The 26539-nt window shown below is 42.8% G+C and overlaps 1 protein-coding gene across 3 annotated transcripts in view; it reads left to right on the top strand.

The window, feature by feature from the left end:
• The first annotated feature begins 3755 nt into the window (after window positions 1-3755).
• ERBIN (erbb2 interacting protein) overlaps window positions 3756-26539 on the top strand; it is a 238002-nt gene continuing 215218 nt past the window's right edge. For all 3 annotated transcript variants that reach the window (XM_073680222.1, XM_073680223.1, XM_073680221.1), the window contains exon 1: window positions 3756-4318. The gene's annotated coding sequence lies outside the window, so the exon portion shown is untranslated. The remainder of the gene's footprint in view (window positions 4319-26539) is intronic.

Genomic DNA, 26539 nt, shown 5'->3' with positions numbered 1-26539 from the left:
TTATGTTGGACCTGATACATTTCAAATTGTCCCTGTACCGCAGATCCGGGGAGGGCTTTATTCAAAGGCCCCACCATCAGTATTTGGTCAGTATTCGGTCAGTATTTTTTCTCAGGAGTGGGAGCCAAAACCAGATGAGGAACAATCAGAGAAAAGGTAGAATAGAAACAAGTCACCAATTCTGCATTTATCACCCACTCCTGGTTTTGGCTCCCACTCCTGAGAAAAAATACCGACCAAATACTGATAGTGGGGCCGTGGCCTTAGCCCTAGTGATGTCTCTGCTACTTTCTTTTCTTTCAACATTGTGCCCTTTCCCCCTACGCCATTGATAGATGCCCCTATAGATCCCAAGTCATACAAATAAGTCACATTCACAAAGCCATTAATAGGGAAAATTCATCTCCCACATCCCCCGATCCCCCTTCCATTTTAGGTCTGTGCCCATTTTTCAGTTGGCCATAAAGATGAGATAACTAGCTCCTTGGGTCGGCCAAACGGTCCCATCATTTCTACAATGGGAGCAGGGATTAGGGGTAACCGGGTGCATCTACCTCCGCTTATCCTATAGGTCAAACAGGTTGAATTCCCCACCAGTCCAGTCTCCGTCCCCCCCCAGCAATAGACGTACAGAATACATTTTTCATCTGTAAGTCAATGTCGGGGTATGGCAGGCACACATTGGGCCGAGGCTTCAAACAGTCCTGATGAATGTGATACAACCCCAACCTAATGGTGCATTTATACGAGGTGATAATCGGCGAATAAACCTTTGTAGAAAGTTCTCTCTTGATTGTCCGCCGGTGTAGGCTGCTGGCAGATAACTGACAAATGAGCAAAAAAAAAGCTCATTCAATGATCGAATTGTCCATGCTGGAAAAAAAATAATCGATATTGACAGCATGTCTCTCATGTAAAGAGAAGTGCTGCTGATATGATAGTGAACGGTGACAAAATGGTCGTGTCAGTGATCATTCTGTCGCCATCATTACTTTTCAGTCTTTTTTTTGCATGTTTGTCCCCATTGGGTTCATTATTGGACTTGCCAGGGAAAAACACATGTACAAAATGTCACTAAATAAAACCCCCCATAAAGGCTGGCATTTTACAATATCCAAAAATGAGACTTTGTGACAAATCCCCCTTTTTTTAAAAAAAAAATGTTGAATGTAATGTCTTATCTGCCATATGTTACATAATTCATGGATCCCTCTGTACATGGAGCATCTTAACAAGAAAGATTGGCCATGCTTTCAGATAAGCAGTCTAAGCGCATAAGACCTTATTTTCAGTTCGAGCCTGATCCAACAAAACATCGGATCGCACCCAGACTAATGTTATGCTATAGGGTCATACACATGTCCATTATTTTCCTGGGACCGAGCCGGTTCGAGGCAAAAATCGCAGCTTGGCCCAGATGGATCAGATTATTGGATCACATATTGCCATGTGAGTTAATGAAAACATCGGACTGCACTCGGATATCAGCTGAGTGCAGTCCAATTTTCACGGGTTGAAAGAATTGAGAAAATAGAGAAATTTTTATCCCCATCTTCTCCTCATTATAACTGGAAAAAATCTGATCAGAGAGTGATTAGCATAATCGGCCCAATTCTCTCAGATGAGAGAGTATACGCTGCTGTCATCCTAGCTTAAGGAAGAATGTCTCTTCTTGGAGAGAGTGACATGCCGGTGTAAGGAGACTTATAGGCTATGCAATGCTCCTCTGGGAAATTAAATATGCAGAGGCAATTTGGATAATGAGATAAACAGTGATATTTGTTTATGGTAGCCGCTTATTCCCCCTTTTAATGGAAATAACATTACAAAAGTACTAGTGTCATAACATGAAGCTCATGGGCCCCCAATTCAAAATCTCCAATAGGGCCTCAGCTAAAGTGGGCCTATAACCCCTTTACAGCCTGGGGCGTAATAGTACGCTCCAGGCTGTCACCTCTTGTTCAGCACGGGCTCCGGCGGGGAGCCCACACTGAACCGGGCACGTCAGCTGATTTATACAACTGACATGTGCCCGCAACAACCACAGGTAGAATAGCGATCCACCCGCGGCTGTTAACATGTTAAATGTCTCTGTCAATCTCTGACAGCGGCATTTAACAGCTCAGCGCCGGAAGCGCATCACTTACCCCGCCACGTGATGGCGGGTCACTGATGGGTGGGCATGACAACCCTGGGTCTGCAGCAGACCCCAGTGGTTGTCATGTACTGATCGCTATGAGCGCCACCTAGTGGTCGGCGCTCATAGCACAGGACCATTTCTGCTACATAGAGGTGATCTGCTCATCACCTCCATGTAGCAGAGGCGATCGGACAGTTGCTGCTTCTAGTCTCCTATGGAAGAAAAAATTTTTTTAAAAATATTAAAAAAAAATATATATATATAAAAGTTTAAATCACCCCCCTTTCGTGCCATTCAAAATAAAAAAAAAACCACACACATACACATATTTGGTATCGCCGCGTTCAGAATCGCCCAATCAATATAAAAAATTAATCAGATCAGTAAACGGTGTAACGAGAAAAAAATTCTAAATGCCAGAATTACGTTTTTTTGGTCGCCGCAACATTGCAATAAAATGCAAAACATCGGATCTACCCCAAAATGGTATCAATAAAAACTTCAAGCTAGGCGCGCAAAAAATAAGCCCTCACCCGTCCCCAGATCCTGAAAAATGAAGACCATTACAGGTCTTGGAAAATGGCGCCATTTAAGCAAACTTTGGAATTTTTTTTCACCGCTTAAATAAAAAAGAACCTACACATGTTTGGTGTCTTCGAACTCGTAATGACCTGGAGAATAAGAATGGCAGGTCAGTTTTAGCATTCAGTGAACGTGGTAAAAAAAAAAATAAAATCTGTGGTATTGCACGTTTTTTTGCAATTTCACCGTTTTACCGTACACGATATGGTAAAACCACTAATGTCGTTCAAAAGTACAACTCGTCCCGCAAAAAATAAGCCCTCACACGGCCATATTGACCAAAAAATAAAAACGCTATGGCTCTGGGAACAAGGGGAGCAAAAAACGAAAATGCAAAAATGGAAAATCCCAGGGTCCTTAAGGGGTTAATAGTATTGGTCTTATCATATGGATCAAAGGGACCTTTTGGGCTCCTCTAGGCTCCAAGGTGTAGGTGCGACTGCAAACCCTGCACCCACTATACTTACTCCCCTGGGTGGTGCGGTCTCATCGTCATCTTATAGCCAAACACAGCCTTTAGGATGAATTGTCCACCACATCAATGTATTTGTAGCCACCTCGTCTACTGCTAGGAAGCCCACCTCTCATGCTGCACCTTACAGCTGCAAAACCAAAGAAGGAGAGGACTATTTACTGCATGTGTACACTAACTATCCAGGGTTAAAGAAAGGGTGAGACAGGGTCATGGCCAGCTATGTGACCTCTTCTAATTCATGTCCCCCCACCCCCCATGCATCTCCTCCATTGTGCCCACCCATTGTGCACCCTGGCATATGGTCAGAGCTAGCTGCAAACACCAACAGTTGGGAGAAGGCAACCTGGAGCTTGCTGGTAGGAAAGGCTGGAGATCTTATGAGAAGGTGACAACAATGTTGCTATGTGCAAGAAACATGTTGCAAAAAGGGGAAACAGAGGAAAGGGAAGAGGCAGATAGAGGAGAAATGTGACGCCTTAGGAAGTGAGAGTAACAGAGAGAGAGAGAGACAGCCTCCTGAGAGGAGGGGAAACCAGAGACAGAGGGGGAGGGGAGTGTGTGCTGCTGGCAGCAGTACAGGGGAGGAGAGATACTGAGAGAGTGCTGCCTGTGTGTGTCTGTGTGCTGGGTGCGGCTCCATGGTGCGACACTCTACCCCCCAACTAGCACCCTAGTGACCCCCCACTCACATCCAAGGATCCCAGCACTGAGAATCCATCATATCCAGACCCTTCTATCCCTCTCCAAGCTGTGTGCCCCACACCACACTGCATACTTCTCATCTTCTCCTCCCCCCTCCAAGCACTTTTAATCCCCCTTTTTAAGATTTTTTTTTAATTCTTTAATTGCTCCTCCTCCTCCAGGAAAAGAAAAGAACAGAATAACCTGCATGAGCAGAGGGAAACTTCATCTGTTATTTCATCTGGAAGTTCTACATTTCTTTTGTGTGGATGATTTTGAGCTGGAAATTCATCTGGATTGTGTTTCTGGGAAAAGCTTCCGAGGAGGATTTTTAAAAGCAAAGTATTAACTTCTATTGGATTGTTTTTAGAAAAAAAATAGTTTTATTTTTTATTTTTTCAAAGAAAGAAATAAGAATCAAGTCTTTAGGACAGGACAAGGTGGGTTCTGGCAGCTGGTGACACTCGCTACTTTTGTTTCTATGTAGTTTACATTTTGTGTCTGTTTTGTAAATAGAATGTGATTATTTGTAAATAATACAGAAATCTTATCCTGATGGTTTATTCCATGCACTGACTTTATGTAGAGGCTTGGGGTATCTACATATGTGTGGGCACAAGCATGGGCGGACAGATCCTTGGTGCAACCTGTGCAGCAGTACAGGGGCCCAGAGGTAAGGGGCCCACCACCACCTCCAAAACAGGTGGAATTGTGCATTATGATGAGTTATTGGACTGCAAATGGCCTATATATTGTTCTTGCACAGGGTCCTGATAACTGTATCCACCAGTGGGCACAAGGTAGGTTGGTTCTGTGTCTCAGTGTCTCCTTTTTGGTGAAGCCTCATGTCGCCCTCTCCCATCCTGTTGCGGCCCACTTGTAACGTTTTAAATGAAATTCCTCCCTTGCATTTTGGAGATGAGATGTCACCGGTTTAAGGGCTCTGTTTGTCCTGAAGCATCTGATATTTCTCCAGTTTACACAAGACAATGGTGAAGTTTACTATCTGGTTTTAGAGGCGCAGTAATGTGTGTGTGTGTGTTTGTGTGTGTGGTGCCTCTATTACAATTGCCTTAGTGTTTCTCTGTTATTACAGTCCACATGGTTCTGTTATAATTTTGGTTTTCTCTGTTGATTTATAGATTTTTATGAAGGGCATTGCTGCTGGGGTAATAGAAATGAGCACAATGGAGCGGAGAATGGTTCAATTGTTGTCCAGTTTTTATTATCTGGTTATTACAAAACAAGACCTGATGGTGAGATCATAGATTCTTCGCTTTGCAGGTTGCTACCTTTTCCAAGGCCTTGGCTGTCTGTATACATTGGACCCAATCCACTGTGGTAGTTGCACTGATGTTGCTTAGCAGTAGGGATCACATATGGTATGGTAGCTGCTGCTGCACTTTCTGTTGAGCTGCTTTTTGCCGCTGCTGTCATGCTGCAAAATTTTATTGGTTGTAGCATGGCTTCTTGTGTCGCCAAGGAAGATGTGTGATTGCAGATTGGTGCGCCTGTTGTCTGTGTCTGTACACGCACCAGTAGTTTTGCAGATCTGCAATGTCTGGCAGGATGTTATATCAAATACTGATCTATAATGAAAAAAAATCAGAAACGTGAAAAATGAATCAACTTAAGATGAAGAATGCAGACTCTTGACTACATTGCATGATCAAGTGTTTGCTTTTGTTCTTGCTGTAATGCTGTCAGAGGTAATCTGAAGCCATGAAAACTTTTTTTCCACCTTGTCTTCAATTATTGTTCCTATAGAGGCCTGTCGTACGTGACCTCAGAGAACATACGTGTGCATGTCTCTTTATGATGATTTATGCCCCTTTTTATTCTTGCCTCTTTTACCTTTTTTTGTGTCGTAAAGAGACAGTTTTCACCAACTATTATCTGCAGGAGCAGCAGGGGGTAGTAGTCCCCGGGTTTTAATCCCTCTGCCTTGTCTTTACACACAGTGGAGCTCTTTGTTCATTCCAAGACATGCACATCTAAGTCTGGTCCTAATCAGACAACATTATGTCCTACTGACAGTGCCAAAATGTTCAATCCTCATTTTAGACGCAGTGGATCCCATCCTGGGCTCAGAGATTATGGATCATGACTGCATTTATCTATCGGATATTTCTTATATATTAGGAAGTGGGTGCAGCGAACCATCTGGGAAATTCTGTCGGGTCTAGTGATCCTTGTAACAAGGTCAAACAAGTACATTTATTTATCCAATGCCATAAACTATTGACATGGAAATGTGACTGAAGGACCAGTTGTTTTGGAGCTATGGTCATAAAGTCGGGTCACTTTTGGTGGCTCTAGAGACAGCTGTTGTGCTTAAAAGATGACTGTACACTCAGGGCCAGCAATATGTCAGTGCTCAGCATTGCAGTCCTGCTAGTCTCCATGTGATAATGCAGTGGTGGCGATGTGTCTAAAATCTATGTGCGTTTTATCATGCATAATTCAGCTGCACTATGGCATGTACCTGCTGTGTAGATCTTAAAGGGAATATGACAGATAAACATTTCCACCATGAATGATAAAGTCTAGATATCTAGTTTAAACACATATATATTAAAATGGGCAGCACATGTGCAAGTGGCTCTGGACACCCAGTGTGAAAAGTCACCAATCCAGTTTATCCTCTAGACTCTGAGACAAAAAATTAAGAGATTCTGCCAGCATCTAATAATCCGACTTTATTTGCACCAGACATGAGCAGCAGGTATGGGCATATATGAGTCAATATGTGGTGGACTTGTATTGGTGACAAAAACTTGGATTATTTGGCTTTGGTGCATTCTCTTTATTTTTGGATGTTCAGAGATCCTCTGGACTTTTTTTTCCGTTTTTCAGCACCATCCTACATCATGCAGTATGGCTGTAGTTATTCAAATCACCGGCACTTAACATAAGTCTTTCATTTGCATTTTGAGCCAGAAAACTAGAAAGTCTAGTCTCTGAACAGGCCACTGGCAATGATATAGATGCTCTGGGCTGCAGGGGTCCTCACTAAGTGAAGGGGCACATGCCCAGCCACAATGTATGATCTAGCCCGCCCCAAGAGAGCTAGTCTTTCACTTCTAATCCCACTGTAAAGAGGGGATTTCTTATATAGTCTCCTAGCAGGCACCAGTCCTCTGCACTCCATGTTCCCCGCCAGTCCTCAACATCAGCGTGGAGTGTCACAGGACCGCTGCAGCCAGTCAGCAGACACTATTTGGCTCTGTCAGAGTGGAAAAGGCTGGTCCGGATAGAAGGACAACATCTGCAAGGAGTTTGTATGTTCTCCACATGTTTGCGTGGGTTTCCTCCCACGCTACGAAGACATTCTGATAGGGAATTTAGATTGCAAGTCAACAATGGGGACAGTGATGATAATGTATGTAAAGCGCTGTGGAATTAATGGCGCTATATAAGTGAGTAAAATAAATAAACTGAAGGCTGCAGCCCATCAGCGGCTGCTGATAGACTGCAGCAGTGATGTGATATTGCCACATGACTGCCTGGAAACACAGACCTGGCATGGCCTCGTTTTGGGAGAAGAGTATGAGTAGTATATTATTCTTATTTAATCTGGGGCATGTTAGCATTTAAGAAAGGGTTGTCCAGTAGTTCACAACCTCTAACTTGTAAAGTAGGGAACAACCCTTTAAACTAATTAAAAAGTCAGATCTGTTGATGAATCACACATTTTCAGAGTATGATCATAACTATTAAAATGGCCTCCTGCGGCAACTCACCAATAATAAGAGGTCAGAGTTTGCAAAGTACTGAAATCTGAAGTCCAGCACCTCTATTCACTTCAATAGGAGCTGAGCTTTAGTGTCTATTCCGGCTCCATACACTATGTACATCTGGCCTCCAGGGCTGATAATAACCTATAGCTGGCTGACTATCATGAACGAGCATTCAAAAGAACGCTTGTTTCGATATAATCGGGCCGTGTATACTGGCTGCCAATCACCTGACAATCTAACAAAATGCTCGTTCATTGAAATGATTTCTAGGCTGGCTTAAAAATCCTTGTTCTCTGCAGCACATCGTCCTGCATAAACATGATGTGCTGCAGGGGACAATGACAACGATCTATTGTAATTTGAAAGACTATTAAAGGACCACCAATCAGATACCTGTTTAACACCACAATTTGGGTGGTGTAAACCTGCCTTAAGGATGGGTAATGAATATGTCACTTCTGGAAACCCCTTTATAATCAACGGGTCTATTGGATTTTGATAACTTTGATCTGAAAATACCTTTAGGCTCCCTTCACACATCCGTGTTCCCAGTGTAGTATCTGTTTTTCTCATGGATCCCACATACCCATTAGACGCTCGTAGGAGGCCTCATGTTCCTCCTTACAGGTCTGGAAGTAAATTATAAGTCGACAGCAGGCTATGGGTGCCACATAATGGCTCAGTACCATGTGAATGGGTAGCGTGGTCGTGTACATCAAGCCTTGGGTTTCTTGTAGTGCTTTTATTTCAGATACTCAGACGACTCCGCACCACGTTCCTTTATCCGGACGGCCCATAGTCTCTTCTTTTCTTTAATTGACAATGTATTTACTGTGCCACTATGATTGTGATGTAGATCAGTGTTGTGTCTTTAATGTTGACTTTAGGTCATTTTTTTTTGTCATATAACCTGTCACTGGTTTTTATGATAATTTGTGAATATTAATGAATTCTCTTTCTCTGGGAGACAACTAATTCGAGAACCACAATTTTCCATTAAGCTGACTATAATAATACAGAATCAGGAGAGGTAATCGTAATACCGGGCTGGTGATTCAGTTCATCGCTATTCTGCCTTTATCCAATTCCTGTAAACTATCTGAAATCCGCTCTTTATCCTTATTGTTTGGAACATACATTACCAGATAATCCCTTATTATGGTGGAAAGGTCTTGGGTTCTTTTAGAAGAACTCCAGTAAGTCACAGGCTGGAGTATTGCCAGCCTCCTCACCCACACAGCTCTTGAGATTTGTCCAGGTGTCTTATCAGCGAGAAATAGGAAAGCAACTAAAATGTTTCTCTACTTTATACAAAGAAAAAAACATACTTGCTTTGTGAATGCAGCCTTACTTGTGTTCGGTCACCTATTGGCTTCTGTGGACTTGAAGAAACTCAGCAGCTCTAACGCTGCCTCTACGCCATTGCCCTGGGTTGTTGTTGACAGGCTGCAGCCAATCACTTGGCTCGTGCTGAGTACTTCAGCATCACTACTGAGTGATTGGCTGCAGCGGTCACATGTGCTGTAGTCTTGACAAGACTGAGGGCAGTGGTGGAGAAACAGCAGTGAACATGACAGGTGCACAATACCTGCCAATTGCAGAAGCGACCCAACAGATATCAGCAGACGCGAGATCACCGGCCTTCTCGCTTCCTGATTCAGAAGTGAGAGGAGCCGGAATACCCCTTCAATGAAGAACATTACATGTGGGGGCTACTAACCTCTCAGTTCCCATTACTTCTGATTCCTGTGTATATTTACATGGGGCTTCACAGTAGCTCAGTGGTTAGCACTGCAGCCTTGCAGCACTGGGGTCCTGGGTTCAAATCCCACCAAGGACATTTACAAGGAGGTTGTATGTTCTCACCATATTTGTTTGGGCTTCCTCCCATACCCCAAATTTCCTATACTGCTTACTGCCAGCTGCTGAGGACACACAGGCGGGGTACCAAAGATCACATGCGGCTCTAAATCTATTTATTCAGGGATCATGGAAAACTAGAATCCTGTATGAAAGTGTCGCCATTTTTATGTTATACTACAGAACCAGACTTGCTCCAATGTGCCAACCACCCATGGCAGGATCCAAATAGTTGGTAAATTAAATTATTTTAAAGGAATCTCCATGACTGCTATTCATAGCCTAACTCTAGGAAAGGCTATCCTTATCAGATTCATGGGGGTTTGACTCCCGGTGCCCCCATAATGGGCTGTTTGAGGGGACCATCCGGGCTTTGGCCCCTTTTATGTTTATCAAGCACAGCCGTGTACTTTTAGCAGTGATTATGCCAGGTACTGGCATTCACGTGAATGGGACTGATCTGAGATACCAGGTACAGGCACTTCAAACCTTGTATAGCAGTGCAAGGTAAACAATGACTGGGACCCCGAGCTTGCTAGAGGGCTGCAGCCCCTTTAATCAGTTTTTTAGGTGAGGGTGCCTGGGGTCAGACTTCTACCAATCTGATCTTGATGTCCTGTCCTGTGGATAGGCAATCAATGTCAAAGTAAATAAAAAAAAAAAAAAAAATGTAATCCATGTTCTCACACGCAACATTGCGTTCTTTGTCTGCAGGTATCTGCACTAAAATACTAATTTTCTTGGCTGAATTTTTTATTTTTTTTGCAGGTTTTTGTAATGCAGGAATGCTGGGATTCTGCACTTAACAATGCAAGTGTGTTTTTGGCATTTTTTTCAGGCTCCCCATAGAAGCGTACAAGTAGAAAAATCTCCAAAAATGCAGAGTTCCACAGAGTATTTAAAAGCATAGTGGACAAGGGTTTTCATGAAACCACATTCACTTTGCTTGAATTTTTAGTGGATGTGCACACGCTGAGTGCAGCAGCAGATTTTTTTTGCACCAAAAACTAGAATGTTGGCAGAAAAAACGCTGCGTAAATACATGAGACTTTGACTTATTTTTTTTTACTTGCATGGACAAGTATTTTATCATCATACCCTTATAGTCTATGTGTTCAATCCGTGAAAAACACAGAATAAGTATGTGACTCACAGGAGTCTGAATGAAGCCTCAAACACTTTTTCTGCACAATTAAATTCAGCGTTTATGCCACGTGTGAACATGGCCGTAATGGTCCCCTGCATATTATGTGAATACTGGAGAGCAGTAATGCTGTGGAGACCTGCAGCGCTCACATAATCTGTTTCTATCTACCAGTAACCTGTTGTTATTATGGGATTTGCTCATTTGTGCCTCTGCTCTCGTAGCTGATCGCCCTCATGCCCTTTGTGTGACGTCTTGCTGTGGTTTGCAGCCTCAACACATTCTAATCATCTATGTGATGACTAGTTTTATTTTGCAAGTAATTTAGCTTCCTTTGCACTTGTTCAAAACATCCTACAAAGTACAGTGTGAACTGTATAGTTCCTCTTTTTTATACAGTATTTGTAATATTTGTGTATTGTGGGGGTTTTCTACTGGGTTGTTCACAACTTATAGCGCTTGTGGGCTTCACATTTGTATTACATGAGAATTCACTAATTTGATAAGTAACTAAACTTTTAAATATTTCATATGTTAAAGGGAATCTGTCAGCAGGTTATTCTATGTAATCTGAGAGCGGAATGATTTAAGGACAGAGATCCAGATTCCAGCGATGTATCACTTACTGGGCAGCTTGGTGCAGTTTTGATAGAATCCCTGTTTTCTTTGCTGTTGATGTAGCAGTGCTCAAATCCTGAGCTGTGTATAACCCCGCCCACACCACTGATTGGCAGCTTCCTGCATACACTGCCAATCAGTGGTATGGGCGGGGTTACACATTGGCTTGACTGGCTTGCAAGTGACACCTAGTCCTCTAGTGATAATCTCTTGCTGATAAAACACTGATTGTATTGAAACTACAGCACAGTAGGTGACACATCCCTGGAATCAGACTGTCAGCAACTACATTATACTGGTCTCAGATTAGATAGCAAAAACCTGGTTACAGATTCCCTTTAAAGTCCGGGTTCAGCAATGTTATTCTGTGGAGGTCTCGCACCCATATTGTTTTGGATTTATTTGTCCTGTATTGCGTGATTGCACACATGGACAAGGCTGGGCTACTTATTCTATAAATATTACTGATATAGTGATTTGGGGATTACAACTGATAAAAAATGGACGATACAGAAGCCAAGAGTGAGCGCTTTCCCTGTTAACACCTTTATCCGCCACATGTACCATGAATGAGAATAGTTTGGAAGAACAAACAGTCTTAACCCAGCGGATCCAATATCTGCAGAGATGGTGTATAGGCCTACAGGAGGGGCCTAGGAGGATAGTGGGGCCGAACAGACATGAGCAATACCTCTGGTCATGCATTTCATAATACATAGATTTCATTCTGCTCACATTTCAGGATAAGTACTTTTTTTTTTTTTTCGTTTCCGCTTTCTTAGTTTATCAGGTAGTTATTTAAAACTAGAAGAACTGGCTCTTCTAGGTTCATTATTTCATCCACAGGTCACATGGGCTGAATTTGGCAAACTACAATTTTCGACTAACTTGATTTTCTCTAGTATTATAAAGGGAATCTGTCACCAGTTTTTTTTTCCACTTAAATCTGATCACAGTATAATGTAGAGACTGAGACCCCGATTCCAGCAGTGTATCACTTAATGGGCTGCTTGTTGTACTTTTGATAAAATCAGTTTGATTAGCAGGAGATAATCATTAGAGGACTAGTAAACCTGCTGCCAGGTAATCCTCCATATTTATATAAAACTGTGTAACCTCACCTGCACCAGATTTCTGCCTATGCACAGTGTACAGAGAAAACTGCCAATCAGTGGTGTGGGCGGTGTTATACAGGTCTCAGTATTCAGAGAACTGCTAGATCTGCAGCAGAGAAAGCTACAGCAAGTAGTCCAGTAAGTACCAAATCACTGGAATCATGGTCTCTGCTCCTACATCATGCTGAGATCAAATGTGGGATCAAAAACCTGGTGACAGATTCCCTTTCATTTAAAGTACAACTCCCCCCAACACCACATTTGCATCCGATTGCTCCTGTAGCAGAGAGAATGTGACCGGAGCAGTGGTGACTAATCGCAGCGTAGATGCCAAGCTCCTCCTGATTTATAGTTTTATGGTTTGATTATTAATATTTTCATGTAAAAAGCTGATTACGGTACTTACTAGAGAAAGCCCAGGTCCTTCTCCCCTCCCACTTGTAGTGATTGACAGCTTTTCCTATGAGTTTTGTACGGACAGACGGTTGCCAAACACTGTAGGAGAAGCAGGACTCCGGCTTTTTCTTTGAGCTCTGATAGGATTTCAATAACTTTTTAAATGAAAATGCTGAATCATATTTTACATTTGGAAAATGTCTTTTTTTAATCACATTTTTTTTATAAATCTTTTTCACTAAGATAAAAATAAAAAAAAACAACAACAACAACCACCAGACAAACATTGGAGAAACACAGTTCTCCACCCCCCCAACCTTAAGAAGCATTAAACATGAGTTATTTATACATCTTGGCTCTGCAAAACCAGCATAATTTAGATGAACAAATATTTGAACATAGTAACAATAGTCAATCCAATTACATATAACTTGTGGAAGTACTAATAACATTTTTATTAATTTTCAAAAAAGTTTAATTTGAGGCATCATATAAACGTAACTCAAAGCAAGCCGAGGCGACATTTGGAAAATTTCTAGTGTAGAAACCCATGTGCAAATCAGGGTGGAAGTGCACCAGGGGCGTGTCACTTGTATGGAACAATCCAAGTGCATAGACACGCCCCCACTGCACTTACACCCTGATTTGCATATTACTTTTACACTAGATAACTCATGACTGACACATCAGATCTCTAAAAAAAAATTATAATTGTCTTATTTGTGAACGCCATATCACTACATCCATATGTAAAAACATAAGTTCCCTTTTTAATTTCTTTGATCCAAGTAATGAATGTGCTTGGAAATTTGCTGCAGGTGTCCAACTTTTCGGGTTATTTCTTGGCCACGTTTTTTCAGTCTGTGCCGATTTGATCGGTGGACTTGGTTTTGAATATACTTGTACGCTAAGCAATTAGCTCAACTTATTTATCTAGCAGACAACAAGGGAAACTTTGCAGCAGATCTGTCTGGGTGACGTTTCCTCACTGTCCGAGGAGATCATGAGTTTATTTTAGTGGCTCCGCTATCTGATGCTGTGTCTGCATCGTGATCTGTGCAACCGGACGTCCATTCTATCTTACTGGAAAAAAAAAAAAAAAGATCCCGCACCCTTGCCAATCAGCTTTTACCAGCATTGGTATCGACCAGATGTAAACGGTGTACATAGCCAGAATAAAAGAGCTCCGTACACTGTTTAGTGGCTGTCCCTGGGTGAGGTCCTATTCATTTTTATAAGGCGAAGATCTGTAGTCAATAATATCGAAAAATAGAAGTAGCCATCACACCACAGTGGTCCGTAACTCTCCCGAGCTTGGATCGACACCACTGCCCAGGTGTGAAGACAAGTAAATGAAGTAGAGATGGATCCAGCTACAGGGATAAAAATTCCTGAAGTTTTATTCATTCATATTAAAAATTGCAGAAAGCATCCAGAACAGTCCGAAAGTGAAACGCCACCGGCGTGTTTCTGGTGCATGACTAAGGTTGCTACATGCGCCAGAAACGCGTCGGTGGCTTTTCGCTTTTGGACTGTTATGGATGTTTTGTGTAATTTTTAATATGAACAAATAAAACTTCAGGAATTTTTATCCGTGTAACTGGATCCATCTGTCACGGGTATACCGCGACAGAGAGGGGCCAGAAGGTTTCTTATTCCACTTACTCCTGCACTGATTAGAAGCACTTTACAATCATATTAAACAGTGCAGGTTTCTACTAGCAATTCAAGGGTTAGGCTGTGTGCCCACGATGCGTTTTTTAAGCATTTCCACAGTGACAAAAATGCTGCAGAAACGCTTAAAAAAAACGCATGGTAGAAGGCCTGCCATGTTCCCCAATGATAATCCGCATGTGCTATGCACATGCTGCGGAAATTTCCGCTGCAAATTATCATTGCTGAAAAAAACACAGCACTACCAATTATTTTGCGGAAGTGCTGCGTTTTCGCCGCCATTGACTTGCATTGTAACGCATGGATTACTCATCACTGTATATGTAGATGCGCATTCCACACGTTTCAATGTGCGGATGGTACCCGGGTGTGGAGGACAGGAGACTCTCCTCCGGACCCGGGTACCATAGAACCTGTGAAAAAAAGAATAAAATAAAAAATGTTATATTTACCTTCTGATGGCCCCCACTGCGCTCGTCCTCCCTTGCCGGCAGATTGCGATGGACTGAAGAACCTGCGCTGACGTCATAGTCATGTGACGGCAGGTCCTTCAGTGTAGTGTACCGCGACCTGCCGGCAGCCTGGACGGAGCGAAGCAAGACTGCGGGGGCCATCAGAGGGTAAGTATAGATTTATTTTTTTATTTTTAACCATTCTTTTACGGTCACAGTATATAAATCTATGCTGTTTGCATGGATTTATATAGTGTGACCAAGTTGACAAGCACTTTCCAAGTGATGCTAAAATCGCTTGGAAAGCGCTTGACAACCCGCATGCGGAGATGCATGTGAAGAACGCTTCACATGCGCATGTCCCTGGCAGGAAAAACGCATGTACAATCCGCATGAGTTTTTTCTGTCAGGGAGATGCAGAAACGCTCAGGAAAAATCCGGAGCATTTCTGCATCGTGGGCACATAGCCTAAATCTGTTCAGTTGAGAGTCTCTGAAGCTTTCCTGCTTTGATGATCTCAGCTGTTCAGTGTTTGCCACTCCCCTCTGATATATACATACTTGCCTCTGGCAATCAGGGATTGCCAGTGTTAGTTTCATACTGCCTGGTTCTGGAGTTGGAGGTGTTGGTTGTTTAAGGAGGCCTTTGGAGTGTTGTTCTGAAATCTGTTGCTGTATGCATAATCGTCATCCTCTCCTGTTTTTTTTTTTTTTGTTTTTTTTTTTCTTCCTTTACTTCTCGGTGTTCCACTCTGTTGTTTGTGAGTGTTTGTATGATTGGTATTTTTATTTATCACTGTACATCTTCCCTTGTAAGTCTGATTTGTGTATTCTTATAAACTACAACTCCCCATTTCCCTGGGACAGGAGGGCACAGATAAAGGCTGATTTTGGAGCTCAGCAAGGCACGTGGCCTTGGCGTCTTTACCATTAGAAATAATCCGGGGAGCAGGGATAGCTAGGGCGCCCCTAGCTTTAGGCTTAAGGAAGGTGTCGTGACACCTTCTCTACTTAATTTAGTTGATGATCTGCAGTATCCAAAGATGGGTACTTAACAGTGTACGGAGCTGTGCTGTCCCGGCTCTGTACATTGCATCCATCTGGTTGCTTGTGTGGTACTGGATTTTGGACCCCCAAGGATCTCGTATTGATGATCTGTCCTAAAAATATGTAACCAAAATCATAGTAATGAATAGTAATTAACAAACCCCATGATTACAATGATCCCAGGAACCGCTACTGATCTTTAGGAGTTTATTTCTTATGGAAGAGAAGCCCATTTTATGGCCTATGTAGGGAATGCATAATGCTAAAAGAACAACTAAAGGCCCCGTCACACTTAGCGACGCTGCAACGATCCCGACAACGATACGACCTGTCAGGGATCGTTGCTGCGTCGCTATGTGGTCGCTGGTGAGCTGTCAAACAGGCAGGCTCACCAACGATCAGGGGAGCAGCGACATCGTGGAAAGAATATTTCCACGATGTCCTGCTCCTGGTTACGAGCCTGCTGAAGCAGGAGCAGGCTGGTAACTATGGTAAACATCGGGTTACTAGGGGCACACGCGCTCCTAGTAACTCTTTGTTTATCATGGTTACCACTCTGCTACAGTGAGCAGGAGGTTACTGCTCACTTTAGCAGGCTCGTAACCATGATAAACAGCGGGTTACTAAGTGTGCGTGTGCCCCTAGTAACCCGATGTTTACCATGGATACCAGCCTGATCGTTGGTCCCGCTGGTCACACACAGCGACGTGTGCTGACCAGCGGGAGAGCAACGACCAAAAAATGGTCCAGGACACTTTGCAACGATCAGCGACCTCACAGCAGGGGCCTGATCGTTGCAAAGTGTCACACATAGCGACATCGCTGGTGAGGTCGCTGTTGCGTCACCAAAACCGTGACACAGCAGCGATCTCGCTAGCGATCTCGCTATGTGAGACTGGGGCTTAAGACAATGGTGTCTCTGCCACTTGATAATGAGGCCTCTCTGTAGCCCCTAAATGCGTTGTTTTGGAGATATTACAATAAAGAACCTTTTTATTGGATTTCAACTACAATCTGCATCCCTTATTGTGCCTATCATCTGTCTGCTACTTTGAGGGACGCCCTATTCCGTGTACCGTTTTGTGGCCTAGACAGGTACAGATTTTCAGGTTGTCACAATGTTGTTTGCTTCCTTTGTGTGTTGCTCGGTGCTGGGCTGGACACTGCATTTGCTGCCGGTTGGATCAGTGGTGACGTTTACCTGGAAGAAGCCACGCCGGCTATTTATACCTGTTTGCTGATTTCAAGGGACGCTCAGACAGCTTGTTGACTTTGCCTGGCTCTGACAGTTGTGCTTAGGATCACGGGATTTGTGAGTTGTTCTTAGTTATAATTAAAGCTTTGCAAATTGATATGTGCATTAGGAGAATGGTCTTGACAGGATGGTAGTCTTCGAGGAATGAGCCGGCTTAGCATATCCCTGGATGCTACATAATAAATTCATTTCTAGCACATCCATCAGCCCTGGCAGAAATGCAGCCCCCCCCTCGCTGCAGTGCCTGCTCGCCCCGCTTTTTATCTTTTTAGATCTGTAATCTAACTGTAATAATATTTCTGTGGGTAACTGCAGTTTCATCTTGTAAATTCCTTTTTAACTGGGATTATTGGTATGTAAAGCCGGGTGTACACCGGTTGTGGCACAATGGCAATGGACAGTTATTACAGAGTAGGGGTATTTGCACACTCTGAATATATGCAGCAGATTTTTTGCAGCAAAAACCAGTGTTGGCAGGAAAAACACTGTGTAATATATGCACGTTTTTGATGCATTTTTCACATTTATTGGAATAGCTAAAAAATGCTGCATCGGACTGACAGAGTACAGTGATGGTGCTTATTTCTGTTAGCACATGGAGATTGACTGCAGCATTAGTGTGCATGCTCCACCAACGCTCCATTAAAGCTCCTCCTCATTGCAGTTGTGCAGTGAGGGAGAAGAAACAGCCATGGGGGTGGGACTGCCATTTAAAGAGGTTGTCCATAACTTTTTTTTTAATAGTTTTAGGCCCATAGTAAAAAACAAAACAGGCAGACAGTTGCTAATTACCTGTCTGTACCCGCCTCCTACCAATGATTCATCTGCTCCATGCTCTTCCTCTTCCGGTATGCTCTGTTGACGGGGCGTGACTGCCGACTGACGTCATGCTGATTGATAGTCGGCTTCTGGCAGTTCAGCACCAGGTTGTCGGCTGTCGATCAGCATGACTCCGGCAGTCTCACCCCGTCAGCAGAGCAGAGTGGATGAGAAGCAGCTGCCCTGTAAACATGACGTCAGTGGAAGCCGCTGAATTGCCGGTAGGAGCCATCTGTGACCGCTCTGTGCTGGCAGAGATCAGTGCCGGGCACAACAGGCAGGTAGGGAGCAACTATCTGCCTGTTAGTTCTTGGGCACATTGTAAAAGAATTGTCCCGGTTAACCCCTTTTAAGTAATCTGTGGTAGGGCCTGCCATGAACTCTTAAAATGTAATACCCCTTTCAGTTTTTTTTGTGGCCCTCGGACCAGATAAGGTTGTGCACCCCTGGTATAGGTGCTAAATCTCTATTGTGAGAAACTCCTTTAGGTATCATTTTTACAGGATCCATCATGATCTAATGTATGGGACCTTCCTGACTGTCTCCTGATCAGACTTTTATCCTGTGAAAATACTATAAATGCCTATGGTTGGAATGTCACCTCAACGTGACGGTGGGTCCCTGATCTTTAAAGGTGCTGTACAATGGCACACCAGCAGGGGGAGCGACCAGGTGCCCCACAGCCCCCATTCTGCAAGGCAAAACCACGAAGGATGGCCACATCACTGGAATAAGTATCTCTGCCCCTACGTTATGCTGCTCCCAGATGGGGTAGCAAAAACCTAGTGACTGATTCCCTTCAAATTGTGTTTTTTCAATAGGAGCAGTATCATCTACAAGTCTTTGTACATACTGTCAGTTTACGCTGACAGACTCCCATTAATTTCCGCTTTCCTTCTTGCTGACGATACAGCGCTGTCATGGAGTTGTTCATTAGAGGGCAATTTTCTTGCCAAGATTCACTTTCTGCTGTTTTACCATCTTCCTTGTATTGTGTCTTGACGTTGCCTCTTAGAAGCATATTTCCCACGCGTTTCACATAGAACTTGGTACTTCCGTGTGGGTATTGATACTCCCAGCATTATTATGGGTTGCTAACTACCTGCCTGCTGTACCCAGTGCCGATCTCTGACGGCACAAAGGTCACAGACCGCTCCTGCCGGCGATTCAGATGCTCCGAGTCAAGAGAGCAGCTCTTCTTCTTCCAGTCTGCTGTCAATGGAGCGTGACTGCCGACGTCATGTACTGATGACAGCCAGCTCCCCTCAGTTAGACAGCAGGGAGCCGGCTGTCAATCAGCATCATATCAGCAGTCATGCAACATCAACAGAGCAGAGCGGAAGAGAAGCCATTGCTCTGTCGATGTGATGTCACCAGAAGCCGATGAATCGGCAGCAGGAGTGGTCTGGGCACTACAAATGGGTAGGTAGCAACTACCTGCCTGTTGGCATACAGTAAATAAAAAATAAAAAAATCCTTATCCTTAAAAACTATATTGGTGCATATTTTAACATAGTAAATTTAGCAAAGAAGTTATGTGACATTTTGGTAAAAAAAAAAATAAAGCTCTACATCTCCTACGTCTTGTAGCTGCATTACTAGGAAGAATTATTGCCAGCTTGGAGAACTTGGTGCAAACCCCTATGGGCACAACTAGATTCATATAAAAGCCAAATGATGATAAGGAAAGAAAGAGACAAGGGTTCGGGATAAGCTTCATCTGTGGTACCTTGTAAGGATTTCTCTTTTCTTCCGACGTAATGCTCATTTCTTATGTTAATCTTTGCATGTACGAGTAATTCACAATGGCAAATGGGGGATTCTCAACGATGGCCATCTGTTGGATCAGTCAAGAAAATCTACCAGCGTGCTGGCAAATCGCTGACGTCTGGGAAACGACGGCCGAAATTCAACATGACAATATCAGTCAGTGAAATCGTACACGTTCTGTTTTCTGCTCTGCTTTCTTGGCCGTACACTGGTTTCTTTGTATCTGTATTTCTATATGTTTTATTTCTATACTGGGATGGCACAGATGGAGATTATGTCCTACCGCCCTGATCCCTGGATTAATCTTGGCTATGTGGGATGTCTTTTGACTTTTAGGTTTTTTCCTTTCTTATGAACATCATAACACTTGTATCTTAGCTCTGTACTCAGATCCATGTTTTGTGCCAAAAATATGAAAAGGGAAAAGCGATACCTAAAGCTTTATTTAGACGTCCATATTTTTTTTCTCATACACAAAACCAAGGACCGATTTCCACCCTATGTGCTAGATTCAGTTTTCCATTAATTTTGGGTTCATATGTCCAATTTACACGTCAGTATAAAAAAAAAAATAAAAATAAAAATCAGTGTGACAAAAAATAAAAATACATTTTTTTTCAAGCTTCTCCAACTTAACAAGTAAAAAATAGAATCACTCAGATCCGTGTTCTTTGATTTGAATGGATCAGTTTGATCCATGGCTCCACAAGAAATGGAGATTTTTTTTTTTTTTACGCAAACAATTTTGGACATGTGAACAGCACCATGGAATGGGTTTATGTTCTATCCATGAAAATCGCAGAACAAGTTAACCAAAAACGGATGTCTGAATGAAGTCCTAATGGAACTGTGCAGAATTTACCTAGAACATCAAAGCTTTCAGAAAGTGTTCTTTGCAGTAACAGCATAATTCTGTTTAGAATGAGCTAAGAATAAGCCTCCTTACCTTGACGTGCCAGAGCCGGTGTGTCACTCTCCACAAGGAGAAACATTACCCCTTAGACCTCAGTACAGAGCTTCTCACCTAGCCAAATCAGTTCTCATACTTTGCACTGACGAGGGCCAACAGCCCCAAACACCGGTGTCTGCAAATTGAGATTCTGATTTGGCTATTATGCTAAGTCATATTGCACGACTCGTTAAAGGGTCTATTGTGACTTGTAGGATTGCTGCTTCCAATAGGTGGCGCTATAGAATTCTAGTCCTTTTTTGCTCAGAAGAAGCAATTGCATATAGAATGAGCTAGTAATAAAAAAAACTTTTACCTCCATGCTTTATTTCCTTTCTATGGCTGATATTTTCAATTTTGTAATCAAATCAGGAATAAGTGGAGGTTCCCTCTACATGCTTCTGTGCCCATGGGCTTTGTATGTTGTAGGAGATGGGAATTTTAGAAACAGAAATGTTAACGGGGACATGTTTTCATCTGATATGTAGGGGTCCCAGATATGCCATCAAATGTCTTTGGTGGTATTGTGTATAGAATAATTATTTGCCTATGAGCCTTTGAACTTTTGGATATTAGGACCGTGGTCGCCATGTCGGAGCCTTACGATGAGCACCTGAGCTGATGTTTTGAATGTAGTATTTCTGGGGCACTTGTGGTATCGGGTGGGTTTACTCTGTAGCTCCTGTGGTTTTTCTTCAGCAGCGTTGGCTTTCTTGTAGCTTCCTGTTTGCTATATCTCAGCTCTTCTAACTGCAGCGCGTCGCTTGGCTTTTGTTACGCTGCAGCTTTAAGTGTTGTCAAATTTTGCTAATTCAATTTTTTTTTTCTCTAAAACTGCAAGGTTGTGGTTGGGTTTAGTAGGGCAGTGAAATAACAATTGGCCAAATGCTATGTCTTCATTTATGTCTTGTGTAAAATCTGCGAAGGTCAAGGAAAATATCCAATGTGCAAAACGAAAACTTCTTCTTTTCCTAATATATATATATATATATATATATATATATATATATATATATATATATATATATATATATATATATATTATACTTTTTTTTTTTTTTTTTTAAATGCTTCACCCTTAAATAATTCCCACAAAATATATTGCACTGACTAAACGGAGAGAAGCCTTGTGGTGTTATAGCAGAACCATCATTTTAAAGAGAAAGGGCCTAATGGAGAACAAAGAACGGCTAAGGTCAGTATGCCTCCGCTCCGACGTGCTTCACCTCATCAATAACAACCAGGAAGAGCTAACAAGATGCCATCTCTATGCAGGTGCAGAGCGGCAGTCGGGGGGTTTATTACTGGGGGATTATTTATCAACCTGCCGCTCCCCCATATACTGCAGATGTTCTCCAAGGACAGACATGTAGTAGATCCGTAGAAGAGTATGGAGGGCTTCCAATGTACCCCATCCATACAGTCACTGCTGCCAAAGTCCACAATGCTGTATTTTAAGGTTCAATAATAAATAAATAAATAATACTCCAGAGTTGTTTTCTTTTTTTAAAGGAGCCAAAACTTAATGAGGTTTTTCACCCTGTGTGTTTTTTTTTTTAAAGTGCCTGCATGATCAAAAAAGCATACTCGGCTTTTCTATCCCCACTGCTTTTTATACAATTCTACCTAGGTTCCCCACCGGTTCCTCTTCTGGTAAGGACAGAAATGTGACTGCTGCAGTCAACCATTATTGTAGGAATTTATAAGGTGTATGTGTTTTTTTTTTTTTTTTTTTTTTAAAGAAATTAGGTTTGAACGCCCCTTTAAAAGAAGTTGTCCTACTAGGATAATCCCTTAATGTCCATATTTCCCCTAGGTTGTAAGTCTCATGGGCAGGGTCCCCTCTCCCGCTATATCAGCCTGTCACTCATAGTTACATTTATCGTACTTGTTACCTTATGTTATGTTTTGTGTTATCCTTATGATGTTACATATTGAAGCCTGTTTATTCCTCTTTCATTTGCACAATGCCCTGAAATTAAAAAGAATCTGTCAACCGTTTTTTGCTGTGGAATCTGAGAGCAGCATGATGTAGAGGCAGAGACCCTGATTCCAGCGATGTGCCACTTCCTGGGCTGCTTGGTGTAGTTTTTAATAGAATCCCTGTTTTCTCTGCTATAGATATAGCAGTGCTCTGAATACTGAGCTCTGTATAACCCCTCCTCCCACCACTGATTGGTGACTTGCTGCCAGTCAGTGGGGGGGGCGGGGTTACTCAGATCAGCTGGACTGCCTGGCACCAGACACCTAGTCCTGTAGTGATAATCTCCTGCTGATAAAACACTAATTGTATTGAAACTACAGTAAGCTCCTGAGCAAATGTCACATCCCTGGAATCAGGATCTCTGCCGGTCCCTGCAACTCTTAAGGCCCCATACACATTAGATAGCTGTCATTCCGCTGACAGCCATCTCTCCCAACTTTCTGATACATAGCCGAACTCTGCTGTGCTCCTGGGCTCTCTAAGATAGAGCCGCTGCCAGACTTCTCTGCCAGTGATTTATCTCTGCACTTAACGAACATTTCTACTATTGAAATATCAACAGCTGGATCCTTCTCTTCCCCAACATCATCTTTCAGGATGCTCCCATACACAGTAGTCAGACTACCTCTCTGATATCAGCTGGCTTGGCGGACTTTAGTCTAATGTGTATGGGAGCCTTTAAATTATAGGGGGGGTGTCTATAGTAAGACAATCCCTTTAACTCTACAGTGCAATTTGAGGGGGTGGGTGGTTGTGAACAAATATTCCGTGCAATATCATTATTTTTCATTGGAAGATAAAATGGAAAAATGTTCAGTATTTTATTTGAACATTAGTAAAGAATCTGTGGGGAGATGGCCGCGCGCTGATACAGTCCAGTCTCGCTCAACGGGAGGATGGAATTATGTAATCTCACAAGAATGTGTTTCATGTTATATTGGAAGGGTTACATATAAAATATAAGGAATAGCCCGGATGGAAGGAAAAATGGAAAATTACATAAAAGACTGGAATGGAAATTTAATGTGCACATGATTTCTGACGGGTTCCGCTTCCATAATATAACATATTTAAGCCCCTAATCCTTCACAGGTCTAATTGGAAAATAATATAAAGGAGCCAAGAATCAGAAGACTTTTCCTGCTATTAATGTATAAATACATGGATTTGCTGGATTTGCTTTAAAGGGAACCTGTCAATCCAGTTGCTAGAATAAGGTTGATTATTTAACAAGGGGCAAACTTAGCACTGGAGTAATATACAGTATGGCTCCATGCCCCTGATCGTCCTGTAAATCCTACTGACAGGTTACTGTCAGAAGGAGAATAAAACTCTAGATTAATAGATTACCGTGTATATCATATGAAAAACATATTGCTACATACGTCTTATACATATTGGTGTGTTTTCTATGGAGGCACATGGAGTCCCGTGGCTTTCTATGAAAGTGAAAACTGTAGGCGCTATATGGCACCTACACTGGATATGCCATAATTGTATAATAGATACGGGTCCCAGCATTGGAGCATGCTTCCATCTGGTCCCACCCTGCTTTAAAGGGAATCTGTCAGTGGTATCAACCCTCCCAAGCCATCTGTGTGGACATTTAGGTCATGGAAAGTTTAATAAAATAATACCTTGATATCTGCGATCCGTTGTCTTGTTCCAGAGAAATCCATGTTTTTCTTAATATGTAAATGAGCTGTTCAGATCTATGGGCCGGAGATCTGTCTCCAGAGCTTATTTTAAATGAAAAGGTATACGACATGTAATGACTGACAGTCTTCTCTCCTGATCTACATGTCTCACACTGGTATTGCCTCTTTCATACAAAATAATCTCTGGAGGCAGATTCTCCGGGAGATCTGTGTCCGGCCCATAGATCTTAACTGCTCATTTACATATTAGGAAAAGCATGGATTTCTCTGGAATAAGACATCAGATTGCAGATATCAATATATAAATTTTATTCAGCTTTCTATGACCTTTATGAACTTATAGACTGCTTAGGAGGTTTGATCCTACTGACAGATTCCTTTGAAAGCAGCATGGGGCGGAGCCAAGAGTGGAATATAAAAGGAGAAGTGTTATAATGTAAAGCTTTGCCATTTTTCTGTATTTTGAACTCACTCCTGGTTAGACTGAAGCTACAAACAGACTTTTTGTAGCAACATTTTTCAATTGTAACCATCACACTACAGCTGCTGTACAAAAACAATCACATTTCTGAGAGTCGGTTACTGCAAAATGACTGTTCAAACCAAGCACAGGCGCTCAGTGCACTTTTGGTGAGGCCTAACAGATCAGTGCACTTTCTTACTTGTTTTCTGTCTAATTCTGCTCAGTCAAGATAAATGGAAAAGCAAGTTGGTGGAAAGGTGCACTGAATTGTTTGAGCACACCATAGCTGTACCAAGCGCTTGTGCTTTGTTTGAACTGTCTTTTTGTGTAAATAAACTCCCTTTAAAGTTGTGTGGAAGACTTGTGCAACTTAGAGTTAGGCTGTGTGCCCACGTAGCGTTTTACAAGCGTTTTTGATGCGGAATTTCCGCAGCGGAAACGCTTGTAAAACGCTTGGTAACCCGCACCCCATGATCCCCAATGGGTTTCCGCAACTTCTATGCACATGCTGCGGATTTTTCCGCAGCGTTTATGCCGCGTTCAAAAATCCGCAGCATGTCATTTAATTTTGCGTTTCCGCAAGCAGAATTGCCTTTGTCCAATGCATAAAAAACGCAAGGCAATTCCGCATGTGGAAAACGCGTGATAAACGCGCGAAAAAAGCGCGATAAACGCGTGCGGAATTCCGCATGCGTTTTTCCGGGAGAGGACTTGCATTTATGCAGCAGAAATTTTCTGCTTCATAAATGCAACGTGGGCACATAGCCTAAGGCTATGTGCCCACGATGCAGAAATGAAGCAGAAAATTTCTGCAGCATTTCTGCATCTCCCTGGCAGAAAAAACGCATGCAGATTGTACATGCGTTTTTCCTGCAGAATACATGCGGATTCACATGCGTTTCCGCATGCAGATTGACAAGCGCTTTCCAGGCGATAGCATCACTTGGAAAGTGCTTGACAACTAGGTCACACTATATAAATCCATGCAAACAGCATGGATTTATACAGTGTGAACCGTAAAAATTAAAACAAATAAAGCTATACTCACCTCCGAGGCCCCGGCGTGGCTGCAGCGCTCGTTCTTCTCTGGTTCCCGGCTGCCGGCATATCACGAGACACAGCGGTGAAGGGCCTGTGGTCACATGACTGTGACGTCACCGCAGGTCCTTCAGCGCTGCCGGCATTCAGAGAGAAGCCGCCGGACAGGTGAATATAACTTTATTTGTTATTTTATTCTTTTTTTACAGGTACAATGGTACCCAGGTCTGGATGAGAGTCTCCTCTCCTCCAGAACTGGGTACCATCCGCACATAGAAACGCATAGAAGCCGCTTGTAGAAATGTACAGTCGCGGTTTCTATGCGTTTCAATGCAAGTCAATGGCGGGAGTTCCGCTGCGCTACCGCAAAATTAAATGACATGCTGCGGAATCCCCTTGGGGACCATGGGGTGCGGATTACCTAGCGTTTAACAAGCGTTTACGCTGCGGAAATTCCGCAGCATAAACGCTTGAAAAACGCTACGTGGGCACCCAGCCTTGTTCCCACAGCCACGACTAATCACCTATGTACAGCTTATGAGATATAAGGGAGGGGTCCCACTCATTCCCAGAACAGTGATTCTGTGTCCACTTAAAAGGCAATTGAGCTATCGCTGTCTTTCCCTTAAGCCCCCGTCTCACATAGCGAGATCGCTAGCGAGATCGCTGCTGTGTCACGG

Source organism: Phyllobates terribilis, unplaced genomic scaffold (assembly GCF_046119375.1).
Source record: "Phyllobates terribilis strain yellow unplaced genomic scaffold, ASM4611937v1 Scaffold_1__5_contigs__length_1240528914, whole genome shotgun sequence".
In the NCBI taxonomy this organism is placed as follows: domain Eukaryota; kingdom Metazoa; phylum Chordata; class Amphibia; order Anura; family Dendrobatidae; genus Phyllobates; species Phyllobates terribilis.
This window is presented reverse-complemented; position numbering and strand designations above follow the sequence as displayed.